The 9,463-nt window shown below is 39.5% G+C and overlaps 1 long non-coding RNA gene across 2 annotated transcripts; it reads left to right on the forward strand.

Annotated features, from left to right (window-relative positions):
* Window positions 1-867: 867 nt before the first annotated feature.
* Window positions 868-8,724, forward strand: LOC110128575 (uncharacterized). 2 transcript variants are annotated; one of them, XR_002311214.2, is made up of 4 exons: window positions 868-952; window positions 5,613-5,720; window positions 5,946-6,091; window positions 8,080-8,724. It is a non-coding gene; the product is annotated as an uncharacterized lncRNA (long non-coding RNA). The 2 variants fall into 2 exon arrangements; XR_011482574.1 differs by having other exon boundaries at window positions 868-928.
* The last annotated feature ends 739 nt before the right edge of the window (window positions 8,725-9,463 follow it).

Below are 9,463 nucleotides of genomic sequence, written 5' to 3' on the forward strand. Positions count from 1 at the left end.
TATTTGGAACCAGTCTGTTGTACCACATCTAGTTCTAACTGTTCCTTCCTGACCTGCATACAGGTTTCTCAAGAGGCAGGTCAGGTGGTCTGGTATTCCCATTTCTTTCAGAATTTCCACACTTTATTGTGATCCAGACAGTCAAAGGCTTTGGCATAGTCAATAAAGCAGAAATAGATATTTTTCTGGAACTCTCTTGCATTTTTGATGATCCGGCGGATGTTGGCAATTTTATCTCTGGTTCCTCTGCCTTTTCTAAAATCAGCTTGAACGTCTCGAAGTTCACGGTTCACGTATTGCTGAAGCCTGGCTTGGAGAATTTTGAGCATTACTTTACTAGCATGTGAGATGAGTGCAATTGTGCAGTAGTTTGAGCATTCTTTGGCATTGCCTTTCTTTGGGATTGGAATGAAAACGGACCTTTTCCAGTCCTGTGACTACTGCTGAGTTTTCCAAATTTGCTGACATATTGAGTGCAGCACTTTCACAGCATCATCTTTTAGGATTTGAAATAGCTCAACTGGAATTTCATCACCTCGCTTCTGACAGTTCCTGAGAATTGTACTGTCAGCACTCCTCTATCACCCTCACCCAGGGATTTAAGAAACACAGAATCACAGAAGAGAAATCCCTGCTAACATAGAACCACTAATAGTTCAAACATCCAAATTCTCAAAAAGAAAAATTTTAAGACCTCTATCCCCATTACTGCTCAAGTTACTCTTTTCAAATAGCTTTTAATCTCTTTATTGGACATGATTAAAGTATAACAAGAAATGTCATTTTGCCAAATGTTTCAAAATTAGCAACTGTTTTGAAATGAACACTGAAAAAGCTTCATGTTAAAGTAAAATCTCTTTTTTCTTCCATAGAACTGCTCCTTGACTTAAAAAACCCAGCTTGAAAAAAATCTGACCTGAACAAACAGGTAGGAAAATAGATGCACAGAAAGGTAAGTAACTTGCTAAAAGTTATCTGGTTTAGTGGAGGCAAAGTTCTGTCTCCAGAGCTGTGTACTCAACCACTGTGTTATGCATTTCTTTGACTTTACTTGTGTTCCACTTTTCTAAGCTTCTTATTGCCCACTGTTATACTCTCAGAAATTATGTAAAGTTCTTAGAATGTTAAACCTTTGATATATACTTGTTTCAAACACTTCCTTCAGTTTTTTCTTTATCTTTTACATTGTTTATATATTTTGAAGGTTAAAAATGTTTTTTGTTATTCAACAATTTTTTAAGTCAATATCTATCAGTCTTTTGACACTTTTAAACTACTCTTTAGGTTATAGAAATACTTATTATTTGCTTTTGTAATTTCCTTCCTTTCTTTTTTTCCTTCCTCCCTTCCTTTATCACTGGTGTTTTTTTAAAAATATTATGAAAACAATAGACTGCATATATATTTTTTCAAACAATATCACATTCCCTTCCAATCCCACTCCCATCCTAGAGACTCTAGCAGACTGGAGGCGGTGGTTAAAAGTTACTTTTCAGCTTTTTACCACAGTTGTTCATATGTTGAATGCTCATGTATTTTGAAAGGTTTAGTAAGTAATATTAACATATTTTATAGTCTTGAATTATCACCACTTTACTAGAACGAACCCAACATTGATATGATATATTGTTCTTTTAATATACCATGCGACTTAAGAATTTTAAAGTAAGAAATTTCCTGTAGGCCATTTTAACATGTAACAAATCATAAACCTCTTAACCAAATGGCTTTAGGTCAAGTGATTTAAGTGACTGACTATATATTTTGAGTCAATTTTTGATCAATTAGAAGTAAAAGGAAAGAAAGGAATTCTAAAGTTATAAGTGAAAAAGGAAATCTGCTTTACAAAATTTGAGTGACACATTTTCTGTGTACTGACTAGTTACGAATGTAACTATTTGGGGGCCAGTTTCCCGAGGTAAGCACTTGGATGAGCCTTTCAAACCAAACACCTAGAAATTTTAAATAGTTGAGTTTACTAAATCTTTAATTTACAGAACAAGCACAGGGAAAACTGCTTTAATCCAAAAAGAATAATGTTTTATAAAGAAAATGGACACAAAGTATAGTATTGGCTTGGAGACATCAAAATTTCATGGACATCTTCTAACCCTCTTAATTGTTGCTTTATGTTGAAATTGGTCATTCTATCAGGTAAGTGGTCTGTTACCTTGGCATAATAAAGGCTAAGCTAGCCAGCACTTTCCAAGCCACCTCCTGTTGTTGTATTTCTCTGATTTTGTTGCTGTTGTTGAGTCATCCAGTCATGTCTGACTCTTTGTGACCCCATGGACTGCAACATGGCAGGTCACGCTGTCCCTCACCATTTCCTGGAGTTTGCCCAAGTTCATGCCCCTTGCTTTGGTGATGCCATCCAGTCATCTCATCCTCTGATGCTCTCTTCTTCTTCTGCCCTCAATCTTTCCCAGCATCAGGGACTTTCCCAGTGAGTCAGCTGCTGCTAAGTTGCGTCAGTCGTCTCCGACTGTGTGCGACCCCATAGACGGCAGCCTGCCAGGCTCCTCCGTCCCTGGGGTTTTCCAGGCAAGAGTACTGGACTGGGTTGCCATTGCCGTCTCCTGTTTGCATCAAATGACCAAAATACTGGAGCTTCAGCTTCAGCATCTGTCCTTCCAACGAGTATTCAGGGTTGATTTCCCTTAAAATTGACTGGTTTGATCTTGCTGTCCAAGGGACTTGCAGGAATCTTCACCGCAGTTCGAAGGCATCAATTCTTCGATGCTCCGTCTTCCTTTGGTCCAGCTCTCACAACCGTATGTGACCACTGGGAAGACTACGGCCTTGACTATACGGACCTTTGTCAGCAGAGTGATGTCTCTGCTTTTCAGTGTACTGTCTAGGTTTGTCATAGCCTTTATCTTTTGATTTCATGGCTGCAGAAACCAACCACAGTGATTTTTAGAGCCCAAGAAGAGGAAATCTGTCACTACTTCCACATTTCCCCCTTCTATTTGCCATGAAGTAATGGGGCTGGATGCCATGATCCTAGTTTTCTTAATATTTAGTTTTAAGCTGGCTCTTACACACTCCTCCTTCACCCTCATCAAGAGGCTCTTTAGTTCCTCTTCGCTTTCTGCCCTTAGAGTGGTATCATCTGCATATCTGAGGTTGCTGAACTTTCTCACACTTATCTTGATTCCAGCTTGTAACTCATCCAGCCTGGCATTGCTCATGATTTGCTCAGCCTATAGATTAAACAGACAGGGTGACAGCAGACAGCCCTGTCATATTCCTTTCTCAATCTTGAACCAATCAGTTGTTCTGTACAGGGTTCTAACTGTTGCTTCTTGACCTGCATACAGGTTTCTCAGGAGACAGGTAAGATGATCTGGTATTCCCATCTCTTTAAGAGCTTTTCACATTTTTCCATTTTTCTGATGGTCCATTCAAATGCTAAGCCTAGTTTAGTAATCTGAGTTAGTTAGACTAGTTGCTAATTACAGCTGTCAGATTATTCAATATTTTAATACATTCAGGCTGTCATGGCAAAATACCACAGCCTGGGTGGCCTATAAACAACAGAAATTTATTTATCACAGTTCTGGAGGTTGGAAGTCCTAGATGAGGGTGTCTACATGGCCAGGTTTTGCTTTTGGTGAGAGCCCTCCTGCTGGCTCATAGGTGGCCATCCGTCCCTTGTGGTGTCCCATGGTACAAGAGGCTGGGGGGATCTATGGGACCTCTTTTATAAGGACACTAATTCCCATCTCCTAGTCATCTCCAAAAGCTTCACATTCTAATTCAATCACTTTGGGGGTTCACATTTCAACATGCAAATCTGGGGGAACATAAACATTCAGGCCATTGAATTTAGTTACATGAAATGGCCAGATGACTGTTGTTTACTTTCCCTTGGGGGGAGAAGGAATGAGAGGGTGAAGAAGCAGTTTAAGTTAAGGAATACTTAGAGCTCAACTTCTCAAAAAATTGAAACTTTCCAGACACATGGATACATTTCTGGATTTTTGATTAATAGCTGTCCTTTTATTTACTCATAAACTCTGGGAGAAAAACAAATTAAAAAAATAATCTGGAAGCTTCAACTTCAGTTAGTTTACTGAAAACTTTGATAAGCCAGTGTCATCATGCCAAAGAACAGACCTTTTATGGTATTGTGATTGATGGATATGCATTTACTAAAGTTGGTGCTGAAAGACTCACAGTCATCATTTAAACAGGATTTATTTCAGTTAGAAACATAAGGAGGTGCATATAGTTTCCTCTTAGAATGATGTGCTATGCTGTACTATGCTCAGTCATGTCCAAGGACTGTAGCCTGCCAGCTTCCTCTGTTCATGGAATTTTCCAGGCAAGTATACTGGAGTGGGTTACCATTTCCTCCTCCAGGGTATCTTTCTAACTCAGGGATCGAACTTATGTCTCTTGCATCTCCTGCATTGGCAATCAGATTCTTTACCACTGAGCCACCTGGGAAACCCCTTAGCATGATGGGATGGTGGTATTGTGATCTCCTGGTGTGATATTATCAGTACAAATTTAGTTGATGGAATGAGAAAAAAATTTTTGAAGAGGAAAGCAAATAGAAGAGGGAGAGTATAATAACAAAGAGAACTTCTAAACTCATTCCTTTAAAACATAAGAAAATATTTTAGAAATCATGTGTTGAAAATTGTTATGGGCTGAAACTAGTCCTCATAAATTCATGTTGAAGGGCTAGGACCTCAGAATGGTATCTGGATTTATATCTGGTATCAGAAATGTATCCGGAGACAGGGCTTTTAAAAGGTAATTAAGATAAAATGAAGCCATTCAATTAGGCCCTAATCCAATATACTGGTGTCCTTCTAAGAAGAGGGGACATGAACACAGACACACATAGAGGGACGATCATGTGAAGATACAGACAGAAGATGGCCAACGACAAGCCAAGTTCAGAGAGACCTCAGAAGAAACCAACCTAGTCAACACATTGACCTTGGACTTCCAGACTTCTAGACTACAAGAAAATAAATTTCTGCTGTTTAAGCCACCCAATTTGAAGTACTTTCTTATGATCACCCAAGCAAACTAAAGAAGCAAAGTGTACACGCATCTGAGATAAAAGTGAGAAAGCGGAAGACTCTAAAAAAGAAGTGATATGAAACCACACTTGACTCCATATTCCTTTCCTCCCAATGAAATTTCGTTTTCTTGCTGACTGGTGTTGTAAATCTGGAGTTGGTGTAGCGCTGAATGGTGTCATGGAGAGGGAGGGGCCAATTACATCACCATGAGAGTCAACATGAGCCCTGAAGCGGCCATGACTGTGGCTCCAGGCCAGGGTTTCCAGGGCTCCACCTCAGGGCGCTGAGGCAGTCTTCTCTCAGCAGAATGAGGATGCTGAGGATGTAGTACTTTGTAGAAGGAAACTCAATCTTAGGAAGATCTGTAGGAGATTAGAGGAAGATCAGCGCCTTGGTGTCTTGCCCATGTCAGGGTTTACATTGCAGGGTTCCCTTTGGTGGGATTCAAGACAGGCTACTCCAAAATACGATACCTTGACATATTAAGTATTTTAAGCTCAGGGAGTTGGAGAAAACAGCAGAAGCAACATCACTCTAATTTTGTCCCCACCCTCTTTCCTAAAACAGATCATAAATCCCCCATGTGAGAGGTGTCTTCCCTATTATCTGGAAGAAAGGAGCATCTTTGCCTTTGAATACAAAGGATGCCAAGAAGAATCTGAATGGCTAGGACTTGTAAGTGTTCCCAGTTTGCTATACTTACCCATAATCCTTCACCTATCCTACTGCTCCATGACTGCATGACTATTCACCCTTCGTCAAAGCTAGCATCAAATACTCAGGTCGAACGGTTTCTTTGAGTCTTCATTTCCTCACGAGGGCTCCCAAATCACATAAAACTTATAAATAAATGCATATACGTTTCTCCTTTTAATCTGTTTTTGTCACTTTAATTTTCAGATGCAGCCAGAGGCCCTGAGGAGGGTCAAGGAAAACTTTCCTTCCTTACACCTTGGTAGAGCTTTCTGGACTTGAAACTCCTCCAAGAGAGACAGCTTCCTCAACTCCTGCCCTTATCAAGAACCACTGCTGCATAGTAATGACCAGTAAGGGCTCCTCCCTTCTTTCCAAAGACACCATCAAAGGCAGATGGACTTAGGAAGAGAGGGTGTGTTTCAGTTTTTAGGTAACTAAGTCAGAGCAGTGCCCGTAGGAAAAAGGTATTTTCTTCTGACCCTGCTATGCATCTGTTTAAATCTTTTTCTATTAAGAGTGAAGCTTGTCTTTGTAAAAACAGGAGTCTTGCAATATAGTTAAGCTGGTGTGACCTTCAGTGATCTGCCAGTAGATGTTGGTCTCATTAAACAAGTTATTTGGCCGGAAGGCAAATATGTTACAATATTATCTGCTCATGCTGAAAAGCAAATATAAAATGGGTGTCTGTGCATAAGAAAAGAGAATAAATGGAGCCTCTGACAAGGCAACTGCTTTATCAAGCATTCTGTGCCTCCTACCTGTTTTGCATTTTCAGATGCAGAAATCTAGGTTATTATAGCTTCCAATGGTGTTAGTAAAATATAAGTTCCTGACGCATGTTTGCTTATAATGAAATATAGGTACTTATGCATATTTGCTTTAAGCACATTTGGAGCAAACAGTTATTTCCATTTAGGTTTTGCTGACACTTTTGCAAACAGTAGATCCTCACATGCAACAAACTTTCCACGAAGCTCAGCAAGATCACCAGAAAATTGCAGCTGATGGCATCCTTTCTTTGTTCACTCATTTTCATGTTTCTTGCACCTTTTTTGTGCTTCCTCATACAAATTTTGACTATTTAATTCAAATTGGGATTAAGGTTCTGACTAGATGCCTGCTTATAATGGACACTAAAATACCACTGATGCAATAGAATCTCCTCAGAAATACAATGAAATTAAGAAAATGATATTCATGATACTGATCAGAATTCTTCCTGGGACTCTACTATTGCAACTCTTCAGGAGTAATGCACAGTTGTAGGTCCCAGGCTGTCTTTCAGAAGGGTGGTACTGGTGGCATGCAGGATTTTATTTTGTGCTGAGTGGGGTATGTTAGTTTGGGGCCAAATGGAATAGCTACTGGTAATAAAAGAAGGGTCAGACTGCAGCAGTAGTGTATTATGATCTGCTCTTATGTAGCATTTAGTACCACTTCACTATGATTATCATATCAATCATATCATGTTGATATGAATCAATCAATTCAAATCATATCAATATGAAAAATATATATATACAATACAGGGTTTCCCTTGTGGCTCAGTGTAAAGAATCTGTCTGGAATGCAGGAGATGTGAGTTTGTTCCTGAGTTGGGAAGATCCCCTGGAGAAGGAAATGGCAACCCACTTCAGTATTATTACCTGGAGAATCCCATGGATAGATGGGATTTCAAGAGTCAAGCACAACTTAGGGATGAAATCACCACCACCATATACAATATGATAGAATTATGGAGAAAGAAGAGTGAACTGGCTGATCACAAGGAACCCAAATAGCACATAAACATGAAAAGATGCTCCACTTCACTAGTTATCAGAGAAATGCAAACTAAAACCATAGAGACATTGTTCCACAGTCATCACATCATCAAAATGTTAAAAGCCCAATCATCTTAGGACACACAGCAGACATTACATCATTCTCTATGATTTTTGGTTTGTTTGTGACACATTTCAACGTAAGTGGATTTGAAAAAAAACAGAATATTGATTTGAAGGGATCAAATACATGATACATTATACATGTATACATATCTTTCTGGTTTCCTGTCAAATTCCAAAAACAGAAAGTTAGAGATTTTATGTTGGGCTGCTTGTCTTCATGATCCTTAAAAATAAGGCTAAAATTGTTAAGTCATGTGCTTTGGGGTTAGGTGAGAAATTAAATAAAAGTGTTTGACAGAAAATAACAAAATTCTGTAAAATAATTATCCTTCAATTAAAAAATATTATTTTAAAAAATTGAAAAAAATAAAGATACAAATAGGAAATTATTGCAGAGACGACACTATTTGTTCACCATGCGTCATTCTGTCTACTTTTTGTGCACACAGGAAGGCTCCAGTTACACCCTTCCTGCTACAACTTGAGAGCATGTGGCTGAGTTCTGGCTACAGCCACATGTACACCTGATATAAAATGCTTGTGTCATCTTCTACTCTGGCTTTCCCTGTCCATTTGTCTGGAAATGAAGGCCCATGAGATGGCAGAAGAAAAACAAAAAAAGAATACTGAAGCTGATTCCCTCACTGCCCATGTGGGTCTGACTCTCTGAGTCACCATGTGGAGTGGCTCCTCCTGGGAAAGCAAGATAACCAGGAGCATCTACCGCAGAATCCTGCGTGTATGTAAGAAATACATCTCCTTGTGTTACGCCACTGAGATTTTGGAGCTACTCTAGTCACAGAAATTAGTCTATTTTGACTTACCCAGTAATTGCTCAGACTAAGACATATTCTTTTAAATGATCCAGGAAGTCCTTCAAATGTGCCAGAACAGTCATCATCTGAGAATTATTTACTAGTTAGGCACTTCAAATAAATGGCTTTGGAGCAACTCCTCCCAGGAGGAGTTCCTCCCCGGAATGTGACATGCTTTCTGAAGAAATGACATAAAAGTTGGAGAAGACAGAAGATTTTTGAATTCTACTGTACACATCTTGGGGTTTGATCTCAGAATAAACTTCCTAATTCCTTTCATGTGTTTTATGTGAACGAGTCAGTTCCAGGGGTCTGGGACTGCTCCTTCTAGCAGTGGCAGCTCACGCAAATACACTTATCTGGTGAGCTGACTGATATGACTCCTTAGATTTTATCACTGTTGCTTTTGGATTATACTTGTGACTAAGGCTTGGGGTTGTAGTTATGACTTATGTTGAAGGGGTTTCATTTTTCAAGCAGGGTAAATAAGATGAGATGCAGTAAATTTTTGAGGACAGATCTGAGCAAATCACCCCCAAAATGAGACAGTGAGTGGAGCACAGGCCACTTGAGACCAGATGGAAGTAACCACGTGAGGGTAGATCATGGCATCATCCTTCATTCCCCTCTTTCCCTTTATATTTAATCTGTCAGGATGATTCTGTGGTCCTTCTTTCAAAACACATCTTAAGTCCATCTCCCCTCCTGGATTATTTTAATATATCTGGACTGTTCTGCCTGTGTCTGCCTTTGCTCATGGTTTCCCGTGTCACTCTGATAAAGTCAACTTCTCAAAATGGCTTCCAGGTCTTACATTATCTGTGGCTTTCTCTCGCGTCAACCCTCTTCTACCTCATCACCGACCTCACCCTAGCCTTTGTTTTGTTCCAGCCACAGTGACTTTCTTGACGTTTCTAGAACAAATCAGACATCATGTACCTCAGGGCCTTTCATTTGCAGGTCCCTCTGTTTGCAACACTCTTCCCTCATTTATCCACATGGGTGACATGTCCTCAAA

This window comes from Odocoileus virginianus, chromosome 21 (genome assembly GCF_023699985.2).
Source record: "Odocoileus virginianus isolate 20LAN1187 ecotype Illinois chromosome 21, Ovbor_1.2, whole genome shotgun sequence".
NCBI lineage: Eukaryota > Metazoa > Chordata > Mammalia > Artiodactyla > Cervidae > Odocoileus > Odocoileus virginianus.